General features: G+C 34.6%; 1 pseudogene across 1 annotated transcript in view; it reads left to right on the plus strand.

Annotated features, from left to right (window-relative positions):
* LOC150096356 (cytochrome P450 3A24 pseudogene) overlaps positions 1 to 11,313 on the plus strand; it is a 29,135-nt pseudogene extending 17,822 nt beyond the window's left edge. Inside the window, exon 3 of the transcript XR_016549988.1 lies at positions 9,623 to 11,313. The product of XR_016549988.1 is annotated as a cytochrome P450 3A24 pseudogene (transcript). The remainder of the gene's footprint in view (positions 1 to 9,622) is intronic.
* The last annotated feature ends 16,070 nt before the right edge of the window (positions 11,314 to 27,383 follow it).

The following is a 27,383-nucleotide window of genomic DNA, read 5'->3' on the forward strand; positions in this document are numbered from 1 at the left end:
AGATGTGCATAAATGAATCTGAATGAATAAAGTAGGAAAATGAAAAAGTTTACTTTAATTAATTAAGAGACTGATTTACTTTCTTCTGTCATTGAAGGAGCTATTCTTTAAATTACGCCATACTGCTTTTATTATTATTATTTCTATTTCGCCTTTCTATTGTAACTAATTGTCATATATGCTAGTCCAGGCCTAATGTCATGAAAGGCTCATTCTCCTGCTTTTTTATGTGGAAGAAAATGTGGTAGTTTCCCTGACCGTGCCATCCATTTTATATTCCTTCTCAGAAGGAACATAAAACGAATGGCAAAATTACTTGGTTTATTAACTTCATGGACTATGAAGTATATTATGATAATATTACATGATCAGGTCTTCATTATTACGTTATTAACAATACAAGGAAACGCTAGCAAAAACGTGTTTGACGGCAGTTAAAGAAAACTAAAGGACGACCCACGTCTACGTGAATTAATACATTTAGTGATGTTTTATAAAACTGAAATATTAGATATGACGATATTGAGGACCTGACAAATAACAGATTAATTTTGAAGAAAATTTTTGATGGAATAATTTGAGACTTAGACGACCAAAATGTTTTCTCTAGCGGCTTAAACAAGACACACACACATGATGGAATTGCATGCTAGTTGTGACATTGTTCGGTTAAGTAAGGTACACACCCCCACTGTTTTCGTGAGAGAAAGAGGATGGATATTGAAAATTAGTTTCTAGAACACATTCGTTGTCAGAAGAATTGAAGATATGCACCATCAACATAAGAAATATCAACGAAAAAGAAGTCAAACTGGCAGAAAAACTAGAATGTTAAGCATCACGTATGCCCACTATCACTTAGGCATACATGATTGGTGTTATTGAGACGAAGAAGACTAAACAGGTGAGATCCTGCTAAATAATAAATATAGGAGGTTATATCTGCGCGGTTAGCCCAGTGACTGTGCGCTTCGCAACCATGTGCCTGGGAAGGAGTGTCTTAGGTTTGATTCCCGTCGGTGACGTGAGGGGGCTGAAAGATCTTCCTCAGCCATAGCCAAGTTAGCCGGTCTTGGGCGTGGACAGTAAGATTTTCCCCCCAGTTTATCTTGGGTTTTTACATCCCGCAAAGCAGGCAAACCTGTCTTGAGAACTCAACACTACGGACATAGGATACCCTGGGGCTGACTACCTTATCCTGTGAACGGTTTGAGGTCCGATGATTAACCTCCCAACCGGCCGGTGTGGATGAAATATTCAACACTCCCTAGCTTATTTCATGGATCAAAACTTCGTCGGCATTCTACCTTTTATCATGCCATTACCTTCCTCCGCCGTTAATCTCGTTACGGCTATTCCATAGCTTAACATGGATTAACTGTTGCTGAGTGACCTTTGTGTCCCCCTGTCTTTACGTCTATTGTGTTGCTTAGAATTTCATTTACTGTCCTAAGTTATTTGACCTTTCTTGCCTCTAAAATGTATTTTAGATTTATTGTATCTCTTCCCAAAAATTGAAACGAATTTCACATATGTGAAAAAAATCAATCCTGAAATGACCACTGATCAGCTTTTGCAATGAATCTATTTAGTGATAGTAAATTTGGTGTATTTTATTCTACAAATCAGTGCACCGGAAGAGTTGCACTGATTATTCTTTCACTTTACGTATAATAATTGAATAATTTTTTTTCGAATTTTCGAATTTTCAAATGTTTGCTTTGAAAATATTATGTCAAATATTTATATTTTTAAATAATATTTATTGAAATAAATACGTCCTTTTTCTTTCGTTTCTAGCCAAATAGCATTATATGGATCATCACATTTCAGATTTAGATACGATTTTTTGTTATTCCTAAAGACAAAATAAAAAAAAATGTTAAAATGCTAAATTGCATTACTTGGTTTCCGATTCTGTCTTTTTGGTATCAAAAATTTATATCCAATGATATTTTAGCAGTGATTGTTCGCCTTCGTGATTTATTTATTTATTTGTATTATGCATATTACGATAATATCTAGTGCATAGCCTCGTAGATATGTTGAAAATATAATGTGAAAAATATCATATACGGAATGATTCAACATTTTTGCTCATTTTGAAGATTATCTAATGCTCCCCCCCCCTCCTTATTCTCTCCTGGAACTCAATTGCATAACTACCCTAAATTTCTATACAGGTTTGAAAGCTTTTCTAGACAGCATTCAAAATCAATTACTTCATTTTACCATTTTGACAATAGATATACGACAATCAGATTGTATCGTGAAGCTTCTAATTCTGTTCTATTTATTTGCAATCTAAATTGCAAATAAATAAAAGCTGTTCTACTGTCCGCTGAAATTATGTGAAATTTTAGAAATAATATGGTATATTTTCACCATGCAAAATTGTTTATATGCATACCACACAAAAGAAAGTTCAGTAGTATTATTTGTGTTTGTTTTTCTTTAAAAAAATCTAAATATTACTTCTTCTGCTGCTGGAAGCTATTTCTGAAATAATCTACGTCTTGTAAATACTTGGTAATATCCTCTTAGCTGGAGGAAAAGTTGAAGGCTTATTACTCTCAGTGCTATTGAGAAGAAAGGGGAGAACACTAAAGTGCCTCAGGCTGTAGTGCAGAATATGTCAAGAAGGTCTTGTTTCCTTTTCGATTGTTGATTACCCATATCCTAACAGAAATACTGATATTTCGTTTACATGCGTATACATTATTTATGCCAAAATAATTGCTTAATTTATAATGATCAGTTTCACTTTTATTATCAAAAATTAGAAATTAAATCATACAATTATCTTGATAAAGAGGATTTGAATTATTTTCAAAGAAAAGGTGCATATGCGTTTCATAATCTTCTTTTTTGGGGGGTATAGACCTAATCAATCTGCAGATATTTCAGATAATTTATTTCATAAATCGTTCGCAAGACAGCTGTTACAAACGTAAAACACTTGGGGAACATACACATTCATTTTAGTGTAAAATAGTAGCAAAGGTTCAGTTACTTTAGACATGTAATCTAGAAGAAAATATTATGTCTGCTGAGATTAGAATCTTACGTGAATAATTTTTCTGACATGATTTCTCTATTCGTTATAATGTAACCAATTTCCAGATTTTTTCCCTCCTGCAGATTCCATGTTATATGCAGTGATTTCTTCTTTGTACTACAAGAAAAAAAATCAGATAACAGGAGAAAAATATGTAGTATTTTCTTTTCAACTGGCTGAATTTACAATGCTCTTTCTTTGTGTTTTGAAGAGAAAGTGCAAATGACTTTTTTCTTACTATTTTTGCCATTATAACATCTCATATAATTATAAGAGTGACATTTTACCGTTTTTCTCCCACACGAGAAACAGAAATAAGGTAGTAATAACATTGTTGATTCTGCCAAACTTCATTGTAGCAGAAATTTTTATTACAAAACTTTGTAATATATATATATCTCCGAAACAAGAAATTTGGAACCCATATCACATCAATGTTGAGTGTTGGCAAGGTGAAAATGTTCCCGTTATTATTTATATATTTCATTTATTAACTAGGGGAGGCTATGCCCAACCCCCTCCCCCCGTGTTCCGGTATGGTAGGCCAGTTCTCCTTCAATTGTGATAACTCGAAAGGGGGTTCCGCCCTTGAATTCTGATGACTCGAATTTTGAAGACTCGACACTCAGGGTAGCCCCTGAGTTTCAAAACGTTTCGATAAACATGACATAAAAAGGCTTATGATTATATATATATATATATATATAGGGTAGATTTTTTCATTATTTTTTTATTGTTTTGCTGAAATACTTTACCTGGAATCCTCCTTCCAGTTTCTCTGTGTCATAAAAAGAACTTAAAAATTAGCCTTCAAGATGAAAAAGAAACAGTGCATTCGGGTATCCCTCTATCAACATTTGTAGTCCTGGAAAGGACTGTTTTGATGGTCTTGAAAACAAACATTTTTTATTTCATACTGTTCAGAATTTAAAATTCTTGAACAGCGTGGAACACCTTGAAGCAAGGATAAACTCACAAAGCAGTTTTACACTCAGGGCACCAGATTTTTGTTTCCTTCTGATATTTTTTTATTACATACATAATATTTGCGTGCAAGTTTTTTTTTTTTTTATTAGCCGTTGGTGGTAGATTTTCGGGATAATGGTTGGATTTAGCAGCGTTCAACCTCAGATGTCTGGCAGGATTTCCTGTTTTTCTGCTTGCTGAAGAAGGTGCATGTGCATGCAGCAATGCTTTCGCAATTTCTATTCTGTATTCTAGATATGTTATGGTAGACAAACATTTTTTCTTGTACAGGAGGAAACTGTTCCAAATAACAAAATCCAATACATGTCCAAACACTTTTTTGTAATATTTTTTATGCTGTTTCCTCATTACAGAGTAGAATAATAGCTGCTGATCGCACCTGTCGATACACCTGTGTGCATACAACGACCCATAGTGTCGTTGTATGCACACACAGCAATGGGTTTTTCTTTCTTCAAACCATGTTTCTCCACGGATTCCGTTGATGGATTGTGCAGGGAGGACAGCAGAAAAACATCTTTTTTGTCTTTCCAACGTAGTGCAAAGACTTTCCCTCGCTAATAAGTTCGGATTTCCCCCTTCGATAGCTTTCCTAAAGCCAGATCTGGAGGCATATCTCGCCTTTTTGCATTTACAGTACCATAACTAACTGTACGATGCTGTAAAAGCAAATCAGCGAGTTCAGGACACATATATAATAATTATCCATTATAATGCAGTAACCTTTCCCCAGTAAAGGGTCTAGTAACTGCATTACTGCACGCATCGACAAGGGGAGATCCGAATATTTATCATGCTCGATTACAGTTTGCTTTCCCGTATAAGGTTTGAAATCCCAAAGATATTCATTTTCCGATTCGCAAAGCATAAAAAATTTTACTCCATACTTCGCTTTCTTTTTGGGAATATACTACTTACATTTCAGTCTACCTTTGAATGGCATATGGGTTTCATCGATACTCAAGTCTCTCTCAGGAATGTAGAGTGATCTACATTTCTGATGGATTTTCATCAGAAAATCATAAATTTTGTTGAGGACTGGGCGTTGATCGTATTCCTCATTATTCTGAAAATGCAAATACTTCATGATGAGACTGAATTGTTTTTCAGTCATAACATCACGAAACATTGGCGTGTTCAGAATCCAGTCTGTAGACCAATACATTTCGAGAGCGGGCTTTAGAAATGTATTTCGAAACTTCGGGTTTTCCACTTTCTTTATTCTGATATTGCATTTGAAGAATGACAGTGATTTTAAATATTAATTTCACCTATATCCGAATATCACATAATTTCCTGATTTATAATAATCAGGAAATATGTATATTGTCTGATTTATAATTTGCTCATTTATAATAATCACCACATAGTTTCAGTATCGAAAAATTAAAGTTATGTGGAAAAATTACTAGAGAAAAATAACGAATTAAATAAAAACTGTACCTATGTTTCCTAACAGTTTTCGGGTGTGTGATAGTAATGCAACGGGGGGGGGGGGGGGTTAAACTATCAGAGGCGAAATAAAGTTCAATTCTATTGTAAAAATATGGAAATGAAATTTCACATTTGATATACATATTTTGAATGATAAAAATAAGCAAATGTATCGCTTACTTTAAAAATTGGAGAATAAAATATCTGAATTATGCAGAAAATATAAATTTAAATCATAACTGTTAATTTCATTTTGTAATGACCAATTATACAAGGAAACCAAGAAAGTGAAGGTACAGATTACTATACAACATGAAGAAAAAATTTAGTAATATGATTAAAGAATTTCATGTTATTCTCTATAAAGCAAAGTTGCTCAAGCGTGTCCTAAAGGAAATGTGGGAAGTATTATTCGATTACGATGGTTTTGTACAAAATTAAAAATAATATAATCTGAAACTTCGGCGGCCGGTTTTCTTTTCTTTTTTTAAAAGAATATTTCAAATAATTATCGTGAATTAATTTCTTCGAGAACAAAGAAAAATCTTTTGTCTAGTAAGCGATTAGAAAAAATTAGCGCAAAAAATAAATCATTAAATTGGTTCTCCAAGGTAAGGCAATATTTAAGTGAAGAAATTATGCAAGACCTTTATTTTGTCCAGAAATTAAAATTGTATTGTACAATAAAAAGAGAAAACAAAAATATAAATAATTTCTCTATTTTTAGTCTATCATATATAACTAAAATCCAGTTAACCAACATGGAACAAGAAAGTCCGTTTCTTGTTAGAGGCAACTAAGAGGCAGCTACGAACGGGAGATAATCCGATTAAGCGTTCTCTTCAGCGTGAGGGTTTATCACACCTTCTAATGGACATGACAGTCAAATTGCACTTCTTATCCAGGTTCTTTAAACAGGTGGGCTGAAACATATCCAGATTTACTCGGACGTCTATAGACGTCCTAGCCGGTAGGGAGGTTTCCTAATCTTGATGCAGGACCTTCTGTGGGACCATGACTATAGGCACAAATAACTTTCATTTTTCAATTCTCCATTTAAAAATATGCCTACATTGGTTTACTTTAAATTGCCTATCATTCAAGAAGTTTATGTTCGTGTTTGGTGTCAGATGCTATAGCCACTCCTTTTCCTTAATCACTCTTTCGTTTCCTTGATCGCTATAATATCTCATCTCATCTTCCGGTTTCCCTCTTTTACCTTGCGGTGTGGAGGATTTATTAAAGCGATCAAGGAAACGAAGGAGTGATTAAAGAAAAGGAGTGGCTATAGCATCTGACACCAAACACGAACATAAACTTCTTGAATGATAGGCAATTTAAAGTAAACCAATGTAGGCATATTTTTAAATGGAGAATTGAAAAATGAAAGTTATTTGTGCCTATAGTCATGGTCCCACAGAAGGTCCTGCATCAAGATTAGGAAAGGAATTAGTGAATAAAAGTGATGTAGAAATCCTTCAGCATGACTTGAATAAACTGATTTTTTGGGAAAAGGAAATGGATACTACTTCCGTGAAGACTTACATGCACTTTGTTAAAACGACTGCAGGCTGTGCATTGTATTGGTGAGATTGTGCTCCTATAAATTGATATCGCCAAGGATTTGGAATGTGACAGTGGGCAGGGAGTTGAGGTTCAAAGAACATTAAAAAAGTTATAATAGATGTTGAAAAGGATGCTGCAAAACACTGCTAGTAGAGGCATGGAAGTTATTATATATATATATATATATATATATATATATATATATATATATATATATATATATATATATATATATATATATATATATATATATATATATTTATTTATTTATTTATTTATTTATTTATTTATATATATATATATATTTATTTATTTATTTATTTATTGTGTGTGTGTGTATGTGTGTGTGCGTGCGCGCGAGCAGAGATTTGGTCGTCTGGGTTTCAGGGATGAAAAAGTGGAAAAGAGGACTCATAGACCAGTGATCGAGATGGCATCATTCCTATGGAATGATTCATATGAGGATATATTGAAAGTTTATGAGTTAAAGTGAATAGGTGAATTAGAGGGAATAAATTACTTATGGAGTTCTATAGAATAGATGGAAGGGAAGGGAAAATTTTCAAGACATTGTACGAGAGAAAAAAAAAAGTAGGTCACCCTTTGAAATCGAGTAAAAGTATGGTACGAAGGGATGTGAGGAAAGCCTTTTTGTTTGTGGAATAGATTACCGGAGGTGGTTGCAAGGGTATTATTAATTAATGAGTTTAAAGAATGGTTATGATAAGCATTGTGTGAATTAATGTAGACTGCCTACAGTAACTCGTAATTCAATGGAGACACGTGGTTAGACTACTAATAACAACACTACTACTATTAATAATAATTTGGTGTTTTACATGAATGGAACATCAATCATCAAGTTTAAAAATAACGTGCTTCGCATACAAGTTACTGAACAGGTTGTTGAACAATTGCGCGAATATCCGCACACTTTGCGTTTCCTAAAACGATTGTTTGGAGCATTCTCCAAACATTTCAAGCACTTCGAAGAGGCAGATTACGAACTGTGTTCGTAATCTGCCTCTGGTTAACCCTCAATTTATCTGGTCAGCTAAACTGAGGGTTAGACCTGGCAGATCTCACAACCATTGAGTTTCCAAGTGAATGAAGTTGCTACTGCCGTTGTGGAGTAGGCCATTAATAACAACGTTGTTCCTGCAGTGCACGTGCTGTATCGAGACACATCGATGTGCCTTATACAACTGTCTGGAAAATCCTAGGGAGGATTCTGCATTTCTACCCATTCCAAGATAACTCTGACACAGGAGTTGCCCCCCAGGACTACTTTGAAAGCCGACTGACATTCGCTTTATCATTCGTTGCCCTGAGTTGAGTTGGATATTGCGTGGCCGTGGATGATTTTGTGGTGAGATGAGGCTCACTTTCACCAGAAAGGAGCAAGGAATACCCGCAATTGCCGGGTTTGGGCTTATCAAAACCTGCACGCAGTCCAACAAATTCCTTTGCATTTACCCAAAGTTACTGTCTGGTGAGAGTTTCCAGCTTCGTTTATCATTGGACCATTCTTCTTTGATGACAGTCGCCAGTCGGCTCCTGTGGCCCGCTCAGTTACTGCCGAGAGGAATCCCGATATGATGAACAATTTTGTTGTGCTAGCTACAGCAGCGCCTGTGCATGGATTAAGTCATTTTCATGCAGGATGAGACCCCACCGCACTTCGGTCGATCCGTACAGGAAGTTCTTCGAGAACATTTCGCGGAAGCTAGAGTTGTCGTGAGTTTCCTATTGCATGGCCACCTCGTTCATCTGATCTGACTCCCTGTTCTCAAAGACAGGGTTTATCGGGATCATCCTAATAATTTGCGAGTGATGAAAGGCGGCATAATGCAGCGTATGCACAACGCTCTGCCGTTGAACACACTGTGCAAAGGATGAGTTTCTGGAATACTGGGAAGGGCAGTACATTGAACAGTACATCCCGCCATAATGGAAATAAATAAAAATGTGTTATGTCGCTTTTCTCCTTACACACACACACACATAAAAAATTACTACATCGCCATTCGGTGGTGAATTTTGGAAATACTTTTTTTTTCTCAGATTTCACATGACGCACAATGTATTTCGGTAAAGTTTCGTAGTGGAATCACTGGGTGGCGCTCCACAATTCCTTAAACAGGTATACTTTAATTTTCATCACTCTGTATATATAAAAAGTTGGTTAACATGAGAACTCACCGTATTATTTATACCTTCCGGTTTTGGCATTCGTTTTGTGAAAAATGAATGGGAGGAGATTAGAAGTTTAATATTCATATCAAATTATATAAATGATGATATACAGTATGCACATCATGGCGTGCCTTACGGAATTGAGTGGTTTAAATTAATTTAGTTAAAATTATTGTTTTATTTTAATTTAATTATTACTATTAAATTAATAGTAATAATACAGACTTAATCATGTGGTACTATCATAATATAAAGTAATTTATTTAAACGTTGCTGCTTTATTTTAATGGCCAATGTTGATTACAATGTATTTACTAAAAACAAAATTTTATGACCCTTCTGATACTTTTCTTTAATTTAATTTAATTTTATTTTATTTAGGACTGAGTGGGACAAATGACAGCTCTGATATATACTTCCCCGCCTTTCTGGATTCAACACTGGATATGGTGAAAGTTAATTATAGTTAGTAGAAACATAATAAAGGAAACATTTTACTGTTCATAGATTTCGCGTGACAAAATGTCATTTAATCAATTTGCTATTGTTGAAGATGTGACTGGATCTCTATCAGTTCTCTTCGTATCTCTGCTAGTTGCATACGCAGTACTTTGGATATACAGAAGATATCACTCTATGCAGATCTTTCAACGTTACGGAATTCCAGGTCCGAAGCCAAATATTTTTTCCGGTAACTTGTATCATTTACGTACCACTGCAGCTGAGACCCCCAACGATGTAATTAGTGAGTGGAAGAAGAAATATGGAAATGTGTTTGGTTATTTCATTGGGAATTCTCCACATTTATATATAAACGATTTAGATATTTTAAAGGCTGTTATGATCAAAGAATCGCAGTACTTCACCAATCGACCAGAAATGTTTATAGATATATCGCCCCTCAATCGTACCCTTGTATTTCTTCGTGATCAGAGATGGAAAGAAGTTCGAAAAATTTTAACTCCGTCCTTTAGTACCGCCAAGATTAAATATATGATGCAAATTATCGATAGAAAGGTAGATATCTTTGTTCGAGTAATTTCTGAAAATGCTTTAGAAAGTAAAGTATTTGATATAGTAGAAGAATTTCAAGCTTTAACATTAGATGTAATCAGTGAATGTGCCTTAGCCATGAAGATCAACTGTCAAGGAAATAAAAATGATAGCTTGCTAATTGCAGTGAAACAGTTTTTTAAATACGCGCACAATCCTATCGTGGAAGTTGCCATTATATTTCCTGTGTTGAAGAACATTATGGCATTCTTGGGAAAGTTCGTGACAGCCGGACAAATGACTTCAAGAATTGTGTCCAATTTGCAACAGGTTATTGAATTTCGAAGGCAAAATCCTGCCCAACGTGGCGTTGATTTTCTTCAACTAATGATTGATTCTGCCCAAGACAATGAAGCGTCTGACAAAAAAGAGAAAGCGATGCTTACCGATGAAGAAATCATCGCCAATGCTCACGTGTTCCTGTTAGCCGGATACGAGACAACGTCCACGGCTCTAGCCTTCACATCCTATCTTCTAGTAAAACATCCCAATATACAAGAAAAACTTTATGAAGAGGTGGCCAGTATTCCAGACCAACCCACACATGATGATATACAGAACCTTCATTATCTAGATCAAGTCTTTAATGAATCTCTCCGTTTATATCCTCCTGTAACGGGTTTCATTGAACGTTTTTGTACAAAAGATGTATATATCAATGGCTGGACAATTCCAAAAGGAGTAAATGTAATGGCACCAGTCTGGGATATTCATCATGATCCTGATTTGTGGCCTAATCCATGGACATTCAATCCGCAAAGATTTTCTTTAGAAAACAAGAGCAAAATCAATCCAATGTCATTCATGCCCTTTGGACTTGGCCCACGCAACTGTATAGGAATGAGATTTGCACAATTAGAAGCCAAATTAACTATTGCAAAATTGATAAAATATTTTAAACTTGTACCATGCGAAAAAACTGATGATCCTCTTCATTTGAGTTGCCCTACTGTTATAATTAATCCTGCCAAAGGAGTATGTATACAGGCTGTTACAAGAAAGTAGCTTTTTTATATACTTATTTTGGCACAGTATATTTTTTAAAGAATAATTTCTTCGTAAAACATTTTGGTCCCCCCCCCTCCTCTCTCTCTCTCTCTCTCTCTCTCTCTCTCTCTTTCTCTCTCTCTCTCTCTCTCTCTCTCTCTTCTCCCTCAGAAACACAGAAATCATCATTAATTGTCAAAGTTGCATATTAAATAATTTGATAAATTAATATGTAAATTATCACCCAAAAAGGTACTCGATGCAGAAGAATACTCTCTCAAAAAGGCGGAATTGGATCGAATAGGCCACTTGGCCTATAAGCCTGGAAAGGAAGAAGAAGAAGAATATGTGTAAATTATAATTTTGCTACTCGTATATTCTAGTGTTAGTATTTTATGTGTGAAACTTTGTTACAACTAAAACTTGCCTCGATAAAAAAATTTGCCATATTTTCATACTTCAAGATTTAGCTTGAAAATATGACAAAACCTTATCGATTTAGCAAACATTTGATAAACTAAATTTGTTTTACAAAACTCTGCTTATGAGAAACACTTCATAGGCTTCAAGCAAACCATGAACATGAAAGAGAGAGAGAGAGAGAGAGTGTGTGCGTGTGATCTGCAAGCGATGTACAGTATTGCTACTTCTCATTCCTTCAGCAAAATTTGTCATCAAGGTATTGGCGACAAATTTTGCAAATTGGTGACAAATTGGTGATGGTATAAGTATGCAGGAATCCATACTTCGAGAGCAATAGTGCAACATATAATCAAACATAAAATCGAAACCACAGCAGTATTCATCCTGTTTCCCCTGTCGAAACCATATGATTTTTAGCGGAAACGACAGATAAGAATTTCTTTTAGAGGTCTTTTCCGGTGTTCGGATGTTACAAGATATAGACTGATTTACTTTAGTAATTCAGAAACACTTTTCTACAGATGAAATTTGCTGTTATTACTCAGAAAAAAAAATATCCATATGGTCGTTGGTTATGTGAAGGAATGTGACCTGCAAGTAGGTAAAAATAAAATAAAACTAAAATCCTATTTACGATTATGTCTGCTATGATCCTGGTATTAAAATATTTCTCCTGTGTTTGAGAAAACTAAGAGAAATTTTTTCATTTCAGTGAACAAGAGGTCAAAAATCATATGGTTTCATAACAAGGGAAACAGGGTGAATATGCTGTGGTTTCGATTTTATCTGATTATATGTTGCACTATAGCTCTCGAAGTATGGATTCCTGCATACTCATACCAACCAATACCTTAGTGACAAATTTTGCTGAAGGAATGAGAAGTAACAATATTGTACATCGCTTGCAGATTACACTCTCTCTCTCTCTCTCTCTCTCTCTCTCTCTCTCTCTCTCTCTCTCTCATGTTCATGGTTTGCTTGAAACCTGTGAAGTGTTTCTCATAAGCCGAGTTTTGTAAAACAAATTCTAGCTACCGAACAGAGCAACTGTGCAACAGTTAATCACAAAGATTGATGTGTAGTTTATGCATACCAATACTGCTGATATTTACCCACGATAATGCACACTGATTATCGGCACTAGTGATATGCAATATTACCACACCTTTTCTTCAACCATCTTAATTTAATAATTAGCTACAATTTTTGTGAAATGCTACATTCTGTAAATGTCTTTTTCAAACGTCGATTAACTTGCAGAAACATATATGAAATCAACACCGGCATTTGATAAATACGAAACCTCACAAAATCGTTCCTATCACCGGCATTCTCTATTCAAGACTTCCAGATCTCAGATAAAATACAGTCGTGATTATAAAAATCTGGGTTTGAAATTAGATCTACGCTTGTGCTTCAATCCTTAAAACTCATTACAAAACTTGCGTTCTGGTTTAATGAATTATTATTATTATTATTACGTGGCGCCTCCAAGGACTTATCGCACGAGAGGACATTTCACTCCACCAAGTACACAAATGCCATCTACTGCTCATCACAATAGTACTTTTTGTGTAGTGTGTAGCTTTCGTGTGTTCTCCTAGCCGATTTGTATGTATGCAGAATAAAACACCCGAGTTTCCGGGAAAACAAAAAACGCCACTACCTCCATATGACATCGGATAATACACCTTCAATTGAAAAGCCATATAAAGATTCCTCTCGTCACGACGAGAATCGAACTGAGATCTTTTTTATAGAACGGAGCAATGTACCACTGCGTTAATGAGGCGCTAAAGCAGCTTAGACAATGAGTTATGTAGTATATATAGTAGCGAACAAATTAATCCTAACACTCACATTTTAAAGAAAGATTTTAATTTTGCAAGAAAATAAGTTCAAAAATTAAACTCCAACTTTAACCTCATAATTTATATGTACTCCTCTGTTCCTAATAAGTTCATTAATTCACTTACGGATGGACCCTACCAACGTAGAACACATTTCTTATTTCGGCATCTTGAAACCGTACTTTTATAATGGACTGCATTAAGTTATCCTTTGTATCACAATTTAATTTTCCAAGTCTCTCTTTCACCATAGCTCGCACATTTTCTATTGGATTAATATCATGACAGCTACCTGGCAACTGAAACAACTGGGTGTTGTGATTTTTGAGGAACTCTTTCACTTTTTTTGAAGTGTGGCATGGAGCGAGATCCAGTTGGAAGATGATTTCTTTCTTTCTGAATCTGTGGGACCCTCTTTTCTCCAATATGTTTATATTCGTCAGTTTTCATCACGCCGTCAACAAGTGTACACGTGATTCTGGACTGTCTTGTATAAAACAACCCCAATATATATTTTAGCTGAAGGTTCAGAAGTTTTTTGAAGGTGGGCGGAAAAGTCTTCTTAGCTGACTGGGGAACGTAGGGTACTCGCTCTCATTGAACAAATAAATGGCTCTCATCTCAGAATATGACCTTCTTTCACTACTCAGTAGTCCAATCTTCGTATACTTTTGCCCACTGGAGCCACTTTTTCTGCATAGCCTTCGTCAGTTGTTTCTTTCTTGGTCTGTGGGCAGTATTTCCTGCTTCGAACAATCTTCGATGGACTGTCAAGTGAGAAACATTATGCCCACTAGCTGCCAAGTCTCTATTTAAATCTACAGCAGACAATCTTGGATTCATTTTGCTTTTTCCTAACCAGTAAACGATCTGAACTGCACTACCAGACTGCTGAGCCGCGTCTGGCTCCCACTGATGACACCTCAAGTCAAAACCGGTCTGAGTTTTGACCTTTCCAATAATGCATATCATTATACATGTCGGTAAGGATATGTGCTTTGCATTATGGAATTCTAAGGCAAGTGATGTGAAGTCATTAGCTTCTATATACGAGTTACCCCAGTCCTGAAAATAGTTCAGGGGCAAACTTTGTTTGCTTACATTTACCATTAGAAATACAAGTATCTCTAATCTGGAATAGCCACATAAATCATCTATAAAACAAACTCCGGACAATAACTATCAAACTATACAGGTTAAAAGACATAGTTCCCACACGCATAAAAACACCAATATACACTATGCCAAAATATACTAAGATACATTGTAAAAACGTATGCGTTTTTTGCGCACTACAAAATCAATAGATTAATATAATTACAGTACAAAATGATAAATCTGATTTCTTGGGAACAAAGAGACGGTACCGGCTTTATACACACTGCAATGTCAGAACACAAAAGACTAACAGCAAAAACACTTATGTAACTATACAGCTTTGCTAAAATACTGTATTACTTTGATGCCAACTACAGGACAGCCAGAAATACATACAGTATAACAAGACCTCATACAACTAATGATATCACATATAAATATAATAATCACTATGGAAAGGCCACTCGAAGCTTCTATATCCCAGATATGCTAAATAAATTACCTTTTGAATAGAGGAACTTTACAAACTACAGGAGCCTGGAAAGTACATACTATGAACAAGAAATACTCATCCTACACACCTATCCACCCCCCCCCCCCACACACACACACACAATGAAACTCAGTCATATATTAGTTCAGGCTTTTCAGCTCATTGATGTGTCCTGGCAATCCAAATTATCATGTGTGGGTGGGTGGATGGGTGTGCGGGAATTTTTTATCCTACAACTGTAATAAATATAAGCAAGCATCAGTCTACTTCCAACACAGCAATCAAACCAATTAACAATAACAAACCGGTGTCATTCTCATATAAGCTTAATAAAATACTTCGAAGATTCAAACTGAGGCATCAAACCTCAACTGGGATCAACACAAGGGGGGAGGGAATCCATTCCTTAGAACTACAGCACTTAAATGCATGAAAGTAAACTCAATAAATATATATAATTTATTGTTATTATATATATACTGTAAAATGTAATCTTATTCAACTGCGACTTACCAATTACAGTTACTATCATTAATTTATCTATATATAAGTATGTAAACTTTGCTAGTTCATGAATATTTCATGAAAGTTTATAAGGCAGAGCACTGGAAGAAGTTGATAACATTTATTTACTTAGTAACACGATGTTTCATCCCAAATGTGACATTAGGAAGATATTATTATTATTATTATTATTATTATTATTATTATTATTATTATTATTATGTGACACCTCCAGGAGACTCATCGAGATAGGACACCTGCTCTACAGCTCTCAATCTCCACCACTCAAATTCACCAACTACAACGAACCGCAACTACACCAACGTCATTTACCGCCCACCACTAGTATTTTCACAGACAATCACAAACATCCAGCCCCCCCCCCCTCTCTCTTTCTCTCTCTCTCTCTATATATATATTAGTTATTCATTATTCAAAAATCTGTGTAATTCTCCATTGTTAATATTAGAACAATACGTGCTGTAAATGCATAATATACAGTATAAGCAAAAAAATATTACATTTTTTATTGAAATATTAAATTAAAAAATGAACCATATATGCAGCACCTAGTGCTTAGTGCTGAACTTTGTGAAATAACCTGTTGGAATGTCACTCAAGATTAGTGTTGTATACATGTAAATATTTTAGAGATCAATAAATTATTATTATTATTATTATTATTATTATTATTATTATTATTATTATTATTAAAGAAAACAAAACAGAAAATGTCGAAAATACCTGCATTCATCAAATCTCATGTGAATCCGAACTAATCAGTCTCCCAGTGTAGTTGCTTAACCCCCCCCCCCTCCCCCCATCGTATACTACATACTAATATAAGAAGTGTAAAGAAATACTGGCTAACACTGTCATCCCGCTCAATAACATCCTGAGAAATATTGATATTCTAATCTTGACCGAAGTTTCTATAAGTGACAAAGAAGCGTCTGTGTATAACATTAAGAATTTCCAGTATTACACATTGTGTAAACCATGAAAAAAGGGAGGCAGAATGTTCGCGTTCGGAAATTAAAAGCACAGTTTAACCGAAACCATAATCCATTTCGAACATGCAGAAACATTACTCTTGGAAATTACGAGTAACGATAGACACAACTACAAGTACATGATAAACACAATATATCCTCCAGATAGAAACCCACTCAACCCCCTTCAAAAATTAGAAACATGGCTAAACGACATCAAAAATCGCATAACAAATATACTTATCCTAATAGATGACATTAACATAAACACCCTTGACCGTAGCTCTCCGGCCACTAACACATATCTTCACATATTAAGCCAGCACAACATAAGCCCGACCATAAACTCTGCAACAAGAGAAGAAATACTTAACGATTCACTGACGCGATCGTACTTTGATCACATCAACATACACGTACGGGCTCCTCTTAAACAACACAATCATGTCATCAACAAGCATACAAAAATCGCTGACTACTTTATCGTAACTTCATTCCGCAATACTACCCTGCACCCCACATACTCTACTATTATAATAAAAAAAACATTGCTGATAATCTTATTTATACACAAACTGGAACTACTTAATACATTAACACTGCTCTCCCCAAAGCACATGATCTAAACAAAATAATTATCTATTTTTAGCACAATTCAATTACAATAAACAATACTAAAACTCAAATGTTAATAATAAAGAATGCAAAAAGACAGCTTAAGGATGATTCAAAAATCATCACCCCCACATCTCCAACAGAAATAATCAATATTATATCCCATCTGAAGAACAAAAAGGCTCCTGGCCCCGACGGAATTACCAATTGAATAATAAATCTACTCCCAAGGAAAGTCATAATTCATCTAGTTAATATCACCAATTCCATTTTAAGATTCCAGTACTTTGCCACAGATTGGAAAATCGCTGGCATTATACTTCTGAAAAAGCCTGGTAATAACCCATAACTTCCCCAAAGCTACAGGCCCATCAGTCTTCTTTCCTGCCTCAGCAAAGTAACAGAAAAGGTCAGGTCATCCTATCAAGACTACAATCAGCAGTGGACAAACAGAAAATAATTCCAAATGAGCAATTTGGGTTTGGCAAAGCTCACAACACAGTGCAACAAATTCACAGACTAACATAACATATCACCCATGGTTTTAACTAGCACCTTCACACTGCTGCTGTATTTTTAGATGTTGACAAGGCCTTTATAAAGTCTGGCATCAAGGCCTTATCTTCAAACTAATTGAAAACAATATCCCAATTAAACTAGTGAAACTTATATGCTCATACATTAGCGAAAGATACATGCAAGCAAAATTCAACGGAATTGTGTCATCAAGGCGCAAAATCCTGGCTGGAGTACCTCGGGGTTCTCTCCTGGCCCCAATACTTTTTCACAACTTACGTATCAGACATCCCTCTTAACTCAAGAATAACCATTACGGCCCTTTATGCCGACGACACCGCTATTCTAGCAAGGTCGCTCAGCCCTCGCCTAGCAATCAATAGACTCCAAGGAAGTATCAACGCGCTAGAAAACTGGTTCACTAACTGGAGAATTCAGGTAAACCCCCTCAAAAGCTCAGCTATGATGTTCTCAAGAAGAAAGGTCTGCATTAAAGAAGGCATCTTGCTCTCTGGTCAAAAGATTCCATGGCAATCAGAGACCAAATACCTTGGGGTATTGTTGGACAAGAAACTCCTTTTTAGCAAACACGTCAATCTCATTGGCTCCAAGATTTCCAAAGTCATTGCACAGCTCTACCCAATGATCAACCGCAAGAGCAAATTAAACTTACAAAATAAATTACTACTTTACCGTATGGTCATACGTCCAGTAATTACCTACGCCTCACCAGCATGGAGTCACACTTCACGATCAAACATTTCAAAACTACAAAGAATCTAAAATAAATGCCTGAGGATGATCCTGGACGCCCCATGGTTTATCAGAAATTCACAGATTCATCGAGAAACCGGCATGTCCTCCCTTCTCCGCGATCTCGCAGAAAAATTCTTCGTCAAGTCAAGTTTACATTCAAACCCGCTGATCGTACAAACTGTCAATTACAATGAAACAGATTACTACAAATATAAAAGACCGAAGGCTATTCTACTCCCAACTGATCATACCTAATACAACTGCCCCCAGAGGGCGAGCTTAATTGCTCACAAAACTCCCTTTCTCAAATAACTCTCATCAGAGACAAAGGGGAATATGTAAAGCACTCCTTCTTCACCCATCCTGACAATAGCGTTAATGGTTAAAAGAATCCAAGAATCATGCAGCATAACACCATTGACGATATTCAGTCAAATATCATTGCAACAACCACGCAGATGCCAAAATCACACACTTAACACACGTTAAATGTCACGGTCGGCACATAGACAGCCACCTTAAATGGACTAAACATATAGAATACGTTCACACCAAACTATGCACTGTTGCTGCAAAACCCTTCTAAACAAAATACGATGTCAACCTACGCAAAAAAAAAAACTCATACATCACGGAATTTGTGAAACAATACTAAAATACGGTATAAATATCAATGTAAACAACAAACAGTCACTTATCAAAATTAGAAAACTTTCACCGAATAAATGTCTCAACTCATACCAAATATCAACAAATATCTCATACCCACACTACTCAACAACCTGGCATACAATCTAAAACATGAAAACACAAACTGTGAAAATTGTACCACAAAGGTTTGCATTCATGTACACAAAACATTATAACCACAGCAATAGTCACGAACATAGAGAAAACGATAACAAAAAGTTGTTTCTCGTTAATTCTACTGCCTTCAGAAAAGTTAGCTCTAGCTTCTAAGTCAATGGGATAATCTTTTTGGATTATCTCATAAATCTACTGCGGTCGCTAGTAGATTTATCCAAATAATGAATGACTTCTGCACTGCATTATATGTTTTTACTAATCAGAAAATATAGCATGTTAACTGTATATATGTAAATACAACGATGCACATGCATGATAATATCTTTTCAACCATTGATTTTTTTTTTTTAAAAATTACTTTTAATAAATTAGTGAATGAAAAAATATTCACGTGTCTAGAGACATTTGAAATAATATCCAACACTCAATATGGATTTCGTAAAAATAATGGATCCAGTTTCTTATTGGAAGATATTTCTGATATTATCAACTCATCTCTCGACAAAAACCACGAAATGGTTTTTGTCCAGACACTTGCTTTTAACTTCTCTAAAGCTTGTGAAAATTTTTTTAATTTTTTTTTTTTAAATTTAAAAATCGAAGCAGCAGACATAAGAGGAAAACTCTACAAAACAGAACCAACATTACAAAAATAAATCGTACCCACAACAGAACTAATTGTGACATTCTGCAAAGGGAAATCCTATCGCTATGCATTTCCAATATTTTTGTAAACGATCTATCCACCCTACAACTATACCAGTCACATCTACAAGTATGCAGGTGACACTTTACTCATAGCCATACACAAAGACCCATCAATAGGGCTCACAATATTCACAAACAGACTTCAACTAATCACTGATTGGCTTATGCGTAATTCTATCGTAATAAATAGCAACAAATCTCAACTCATACTATTTATAATCTTGTGTCTACAGATCTCTCACACATATTGAAATTTCACACCATTGTCGAAAGAAAACAAAACCTGTCCTTGCAGTATAATCCAGGAAGTTATGAACCTCGCATACTTAGGCCTGCATCTTGACTACAATATGTGATGGAACACACATACGAGATGTGACAATTTAATTCCCGGAACGGACGGATAGTGTCGCCCGTTTCGGGAATTAAATTGTCATAGTATCGCCCATGATTTGTTGAAGTCACATGAGTAATCGTCTTTGGACACGTTTTAACTAATACTTGCATAAGCCTCAAGCCGACGGAGCCATTTGCAGTTAGCTATTGCAAAAACAATAGAGATCTAAAATTCGGCGTAAAACTGCGTGTATAGTAGAAATCTCTATATAGTTACAGCCGGAAACTCTAAAACAGACTTCTAGCCTTTGCTTGCACTGTGCAAAGGCTCATGGGTGAATTTTTCTGTATTAAATCTTCCATCCACATAAACAACAATTTCTCCATTTCTTGGATAGGGCTTTGTCGTTGTTTGGTTAAAATTGTAGATTTCATAGGTGCAGAACCTTTCATAGCTTCCCGAATTCTTTCTTTGTATTTAAGTATCGTCGATACCGTGGAATGTGATAACTTCAAGTTACGTGTTATCGTATTCACTTTCTTTCCGCCTTCACACTTCTGGATAACTTTCATTTTACACTCTAAATCAATAGTTTTCGTTGACTTCTTAGCTGGCGTATCTGTAGAGGAAGGCATTTTCCTTTTACTAGACATTTTATGGGTAGTATTTCAGTAGAATTTTAATTAATGCACCCCACGCAACAGATGCTTGAAAGCGACTGAGTGTATGTGAGAGATAGTTATCGTACGCGGGTTATCGTACGATAACTATCGTATTCCATAGTTATCATACGCGCAGCTGCCTGATTTATTATTCATTAATTAATTTATTTATTTTTTTTTTGTGGTCGTAAGTGCGGACGGTCGTAAGTCACATAGGTTGTAAATCGACGACCAGGTGTATTATGCAAAAGTACAAGAAACTAACTAAATCAAAATAGCAGTGCTGCCAAAAGACCATTTTCAGAAATTCGAGTACAGCCTTAGTAGAATTCAGTACTGTCCGATCGTTCTCCTGACTACACATGTTGTAGTCGGAAAACCTATAGCATACACGTGTAAGCTGCTGCAGAGCTAACTATACTCCCTGAATTTAAAAAAAAAAATCCTATTTTTTCAGGTGTTGATTTAACTTTTAACAATTTTCAGAAGTAGATGTGCAGGTGAACTCAATAAAGAGATAAAGTAACGTTTAATACTGAGTGATAAAATATCATAAAAGATTATTCAAATTAAGTGGATATTGAATCCAACATTATTTCAAAGACGAATAGAGAAACTACAAGAGATTCAGAGAAGCTGCAAGAGTTTCATGCCGAATATAGATAGAAACTATAAAAGTTCCAAGCGTAAGCAAATCTTTCATGACAGGGGCAACTCGTAGTAAAGGTGGGGTGAGCTCTGATCACTATCCTTAGTATTTCCCATAATGTAAAACAAATCTCCTAGGAGATGTATGATGCTATACATTATGGGGGGAGGTCACTATCCAGACCGGTTTCGACCTTTGTTGAGGTCTCATCAGTGAGTAGGCAGACCTAAATTGTAAATACTCAGGTTGTAGTGATGCAGAGGTTATACTTTACCATTCGAATTGCCAAGAGGTGTCACATCAAAAAAGGCACCAAGAATTACTGAAATAGAGAGCCAAAAAGCTTCGGCGCCTTTACTGCGAGTTGCCCCTGTGACGAAAGGTTTGCTTATGCTTGGATCCGCCGAAACTTTTATAGTTTCTTTCTACAGTATATTCGGCATGAAACTCTTGCAGTTTCTCTGAAACTCTTGTAGTTTCTCTATTCGGCACTGAAATAATTTTAGATTCAATATCCACTTAATTTAAATAATTTTGCATCGCCGAAGTGAAACCTTTTGGCTCTCTATTTCAGTAATAAAAGATTATATTAATAGTATGATAATATTGAAATAGTATGCTGATATTTAACCTGTTGTCAATCAGTTCAGCTACGTAGCTGCATATTATACTGTTCTCTTCCAGGCATATATATTTTGTCATTTACAGTGATGCTTCTTATAAATTATAGCAAATGCTCAGAATGTATTACCGGTAATATTTTGAATTTTTCAATAAAATAATAATCATCAAAGTAGCATATAATAATTGGTGTTAGCAACAATCTATCTGAAAATTTAATATTTGGAGAGAAAAGAAGTTTATCGATAACAATATTTATACCGGTAGTAACATCAGATTTTTACCAAAAGCAAATAAATAGAAAAATACTGCTATAATGTCGATCTACTTTTCACGAACAAACATCAATAAAAATTACCAGATTAAAGTAACATTGTATAAATTTAGTGAAGGATTACAAACAAATAAATTTAGTTTGCACTGCATGTAATTGCATACCTGCATATATTCTGCAAATGAATACAGTTATAAATTCTACCAAGCAAGTTTTATAGTGGACGTGCGATAACATTGAGAACAGCGATGTGATATACAGTATATATATATATATAAAATAATAACAACACATTGACACCAAATAGCCATAATTTTGAAGAAGGAAAGCTCAACTATCGTCTGCATGTTTACTCGAGCGTTCAGTTATTTAGTTAAGTCCTCTCGATGTCGCTAGATGCACAGTGCTTTATAGCACTTATTTACTGAAAATAATTAATTTTCGGAAATGAAACGAGAAAAAAAAATAACTTAAAATGTTAACAAAGCATTCTTTTTTTGCAAAGTAATGCTTTGTAAAGATTCTAAAATATCGTAAAACAGTATTATTGTGTATCTTTATACATAAACATAAATTTTACAATTCTTAAAATATGCATTTACGAAGTTTGATTATTTATTAGTTATTCATAAATATTAATTAATATGAATTTGTGTATTAAATAAAAATAAAAGAGCATTAAATACACTCTCTAAATAGAACAGGAGCGAAGGATTATGAAATAACTAATTTTCTCCAGTCAATTTCCGAAAATTTTAATTATAAAATACGAGGTTTTGCAGAATATTCTAATTAGAAAAACACAATTTTATTCAAAAAATAAAATAAAATAAAAGGCACTGAATCTTCTTTTCTTTGGCCTAAGGCGTTGAGAAGCTTAACGCCGACCCTGCTTCTACTTTTATCGTTTACAGCCATCGGTCCTGATAACAGAACCGGTTTTGAGCTTTACTTCAACCTGTAAGGAGTTTTAAACATCACTGTAAACTGTCCACCTTGGAACACAGACGTGGAAATGAATGGCTTACTTATTCCAAGAATTTTTTGAAAAGCAGGTAAATTTTAATAATGATATGTTGAAAATAATTGATACATTTAATGCATTTGTTTGAGAATTTAAAATTATGTTAACGACAATTATAGATGGTGAATTGTAAATCTTTTCAAAAATCTGTTATTTAAATCTTTCTTGCAAAAAAAAGTTGCGTATCTTATATAAAATTAATTTTGATTATAAAATTAGTTATGGTCGCATTTCATCATAAAATCATTAATTTGATCAGAAAAATAAATTAATCTTAATCACAGAATTAGTCTTGATCGTAATTGCTCTGAGAACGATTTGAGAATTCTCATTTAAAAAAAAAAAAATGGTGCTAAAAAGCTAATAATCATTGAGTTCCTCGATAAATCTGCTTCTGCAATCAGCGCTGAATTATTTAATCGCATGAAAGTTTTCTCGAATCTTTTCTCATAAACTGATATTTGAATATTACAGAACACGAATCTGTTATTCTTTACTACTGAAGTATTAATCGCTAACAGTGAGCCAATTTAAGCATACCATAAGAAGTATTTAACCAAATCATGAAAAGTGACAAATATTTGTTTCATTTAAACTGGATAAATTCGAAGACTTGAATATGATCATTTTAAATTATGATAATATATAATTATGCTAAAAGATAAAGCTTACTTAATGTTATATAACGTATAAATGACGTAGAACTATTATACGTGTAAATTTATAAAATAAATCCGCTGAAAACCTGCCTATTAATGTCTAATTTTTAAATTGGGCAAACCTGCCTATTAATGTCAAATTTTTAAATTGGGCTTGGACGACTGTATTGTTGACAATAGTTTGTTCTTCTGCACATCCTGAAATGTAGGACTCAGTTTTATTCTAGATCAAGATCTCTAAAGTCCCAATTTACTTTCAAATAGGGCTTGAAAACCTTGGGCCTGGGTCACTAAAAATTCTGAATCACACCACAAAATAAACATCTATGATGTTAAGTATACAGAATTATTATTACAATAAAAATAAAAGTTGGGACCATGGACATGGTGTTTCTTCCAAATCATGCTGTCTCCCTCTGTTTCAGGCTCTGTTTCCGGATAATTCAACTATTCTTTGAGTGCTTCTACCAACAGATATTTTTGTGGACCATAGTTTCATTGAATTGGCTTTTATTTCTTTCTATTTCTGACTTTTTCCTTTTTTGGTTTGTTGTTGCATACCCATCACCAGGAAAACCTCATGTACGCTTCCCTTGAAACCTCTTGTATGCCTCTGCAAGTGTTGCAGAATAGATAGATAGATATAGAGAAAGAGAGCCTCAGGATCATATGGGTTCCTTGGATTCAGTCCCAGTTTGAATTCTATCATAAAGAATTAATTTCCTGAATAATAACAATAATAACTAAAATGTAGTAACTAAAAACCCATTGATAAAATGGTACGGTTATTCGTGAAATACTAAAATGGTCCACGCTTGTTAATAAATGATTTTCTTAATTTGTGAACAGTAATCGCTTTGGTTAGCACTTTTTGTAACTTTGACAAATTTAAGCCTTATAGTTTTTTTTTTTTCATACTGATTCAAAATAGCATATTTTCTACTGGTTTTAACTAAAGAGATGAACGCAGAGGAAGATGAATATAAACATTTCAGAAACGCCCGAGATTTTGCAAAGAACAATGATTGGCTCAATCATTGTTCTTTGCATTTTCTTTTTTTTCTTTTCATTGTTCTTTGCATTTTCTTTTTTTTCTTTTCATTGTTCTTTGCATTGTCATTTGCATTTGAGCCAATCCAATGATTGGCTCAAATTATTTAATCTGAATTATTAATCTGAATTACTCCAAAATTTTTTTGAGCCAATCCAATGATTGGCTCAAAAAAATTTTTGAGCCATTCATTGGATTGGCTCAAAAATTTTGGAAAGTCTATAAATATATAACATAAAAATATATATTACATTTATATAACAATATAATATTAAATAATATTTATGTACTACACTTTTTTGGAAATCCCAAAGGTGGATTTCGAAAAAGGTTTCCAACAGTGAAAGAAATGATGCCCGGAACTGGGAACCGGAAGTGTATTATTTTGAATGAGACGACTCTCGGAATCATCCACTTATCATTTGTGTGCAAAAAATCAGATGTATTTAAATACTTTTTGAATCACCTTGTACATTAATGATCTTAGAATTTTCGAAGTAATTTACAAACTGTAACTTGAAAACATAGGTGTATTCTATATACGACTATCTTGTGTAGAATGTTGACATATTTGGTCTTATAGTTTTATCATACTAGTTACAAAATAGTCTGTTTTGTATTGGTTTCGACTAAAGAGATGAACGCGAAGGAAGATGAATATAAGCATAAGCAAGTGTGCGTGCGTGCGTGCGTATGTGTGTTCATAACATAAAATTCAATGATTTATTTGCATTTCATTTCGTTATAAGGTTTAACGAAATTGAGAAACTACCTGTATAACTTGGAATAAACAAATCTTACTGTATTCTGATATCCATTTATAATCTTCTATGTCGAAGTTAATAGCCAACATTATAACAGAAGTACTACAACAACTACGTATCAGAAGTCTTCTAAAGGGATCCAAATCTCCCTTTAGGTACAATTCTATTAAAAATAGAATTCACTATAACATGCCATCCACTATAAAAATTATTCCTACTATCCATTGGCGTTTCTTATAGTGAAAGATGACTGCATTATGATGTTGGCATTGCATTTAATATCTCTAATACCTTTTTTTCTTTCTTCGGTATAATGATGTTCAACGCTAACGCACTCCAGAAAGAAGTCTGACGTATTCTGAATATGAACTCATTAATGGCAGCATTCTGTAAGCTAACAACTAATAGGTCAGTCTTTGTCATTAGGCTAACTTTAGGAATTTTCTGGATAATATAAATATTAATTACTGCGCGAAAGACTCAGCAGAAGTAAGTTCATGAAATCTTTTACCTGATGGATTACAAACAAAAGGTGAATGAATGTTAAGTGGGCAGAACACTCACAGAAAAATTTTAAAAATAAATTATAAGTGAAGCACACATTTAATGATCAACAATTCCTTTCATAACAAGGGTACGTGGACATAATATAAAAAAATTCAAGTCCACGCATCAGTGATTGCTGGGATACATATACTACGCTCAGGAAGTTCACGACGTTGTTAGACAGTACAGTGGGTCAAAATGCACTGAATTCAACTACATAGTTACTGTCATAAAGTTGTTTGTGAAAAAAAAATAAAAGAAGAAGCAAACACCGCCATCTCTCACGGAGAACTTAACAGACCTGGATGACGCAGTTACTCACACCACCATACTGGTAGGTCAAAGCATCGATGTCAAACCCCTGCTCATCAAGTTTCTGTTGGCAAAAAAAATGTGGTAGCTTCTAATCAGTCAGCGAATGGAATTGCTGCGTTCAAATTGAAATGTGTCTAGTCTTGTCATGAATTCCGATTACATAAGAAGCTCGGAATCTCATGAAAACCGTTAAGTTAACTACATTATTTATTTAGCTAACGGTTATGTAATTATCCGGATGTAGTATATGATTAGTGATAGTCCTGGGTCAGCTATCTGTAATTGGCCTCCATGGAGATTAAACTTCTCCCTCAGTCTCCAAAAAGTTACATAGGACTAAAGCGACCTCACCTACTCCATGTAAAGGAATCAAATGGTTAACGGTTCCCCCACGCCAGAAACATCTTCTAGTGATTGATCGAACATGGCACTTTTTTC

Source organism: Typopeltis vanoorti, chromosome 19 (genome assembly GCF_054136105.1).
Source record: "Typopeltis vanoorti isolate ZY-2024b chromosome 19, IOZ_Tvanoo_1.0, whole genome shotgun sequence".
Classification (NCBI taxonomy): domain Eukaryota; kingdom Metazoa; phylum Arthropoda; class Arachnida; order Uropygi; family Thelyphonidae; genus Typopeltis; species Typopeltis vanoorti.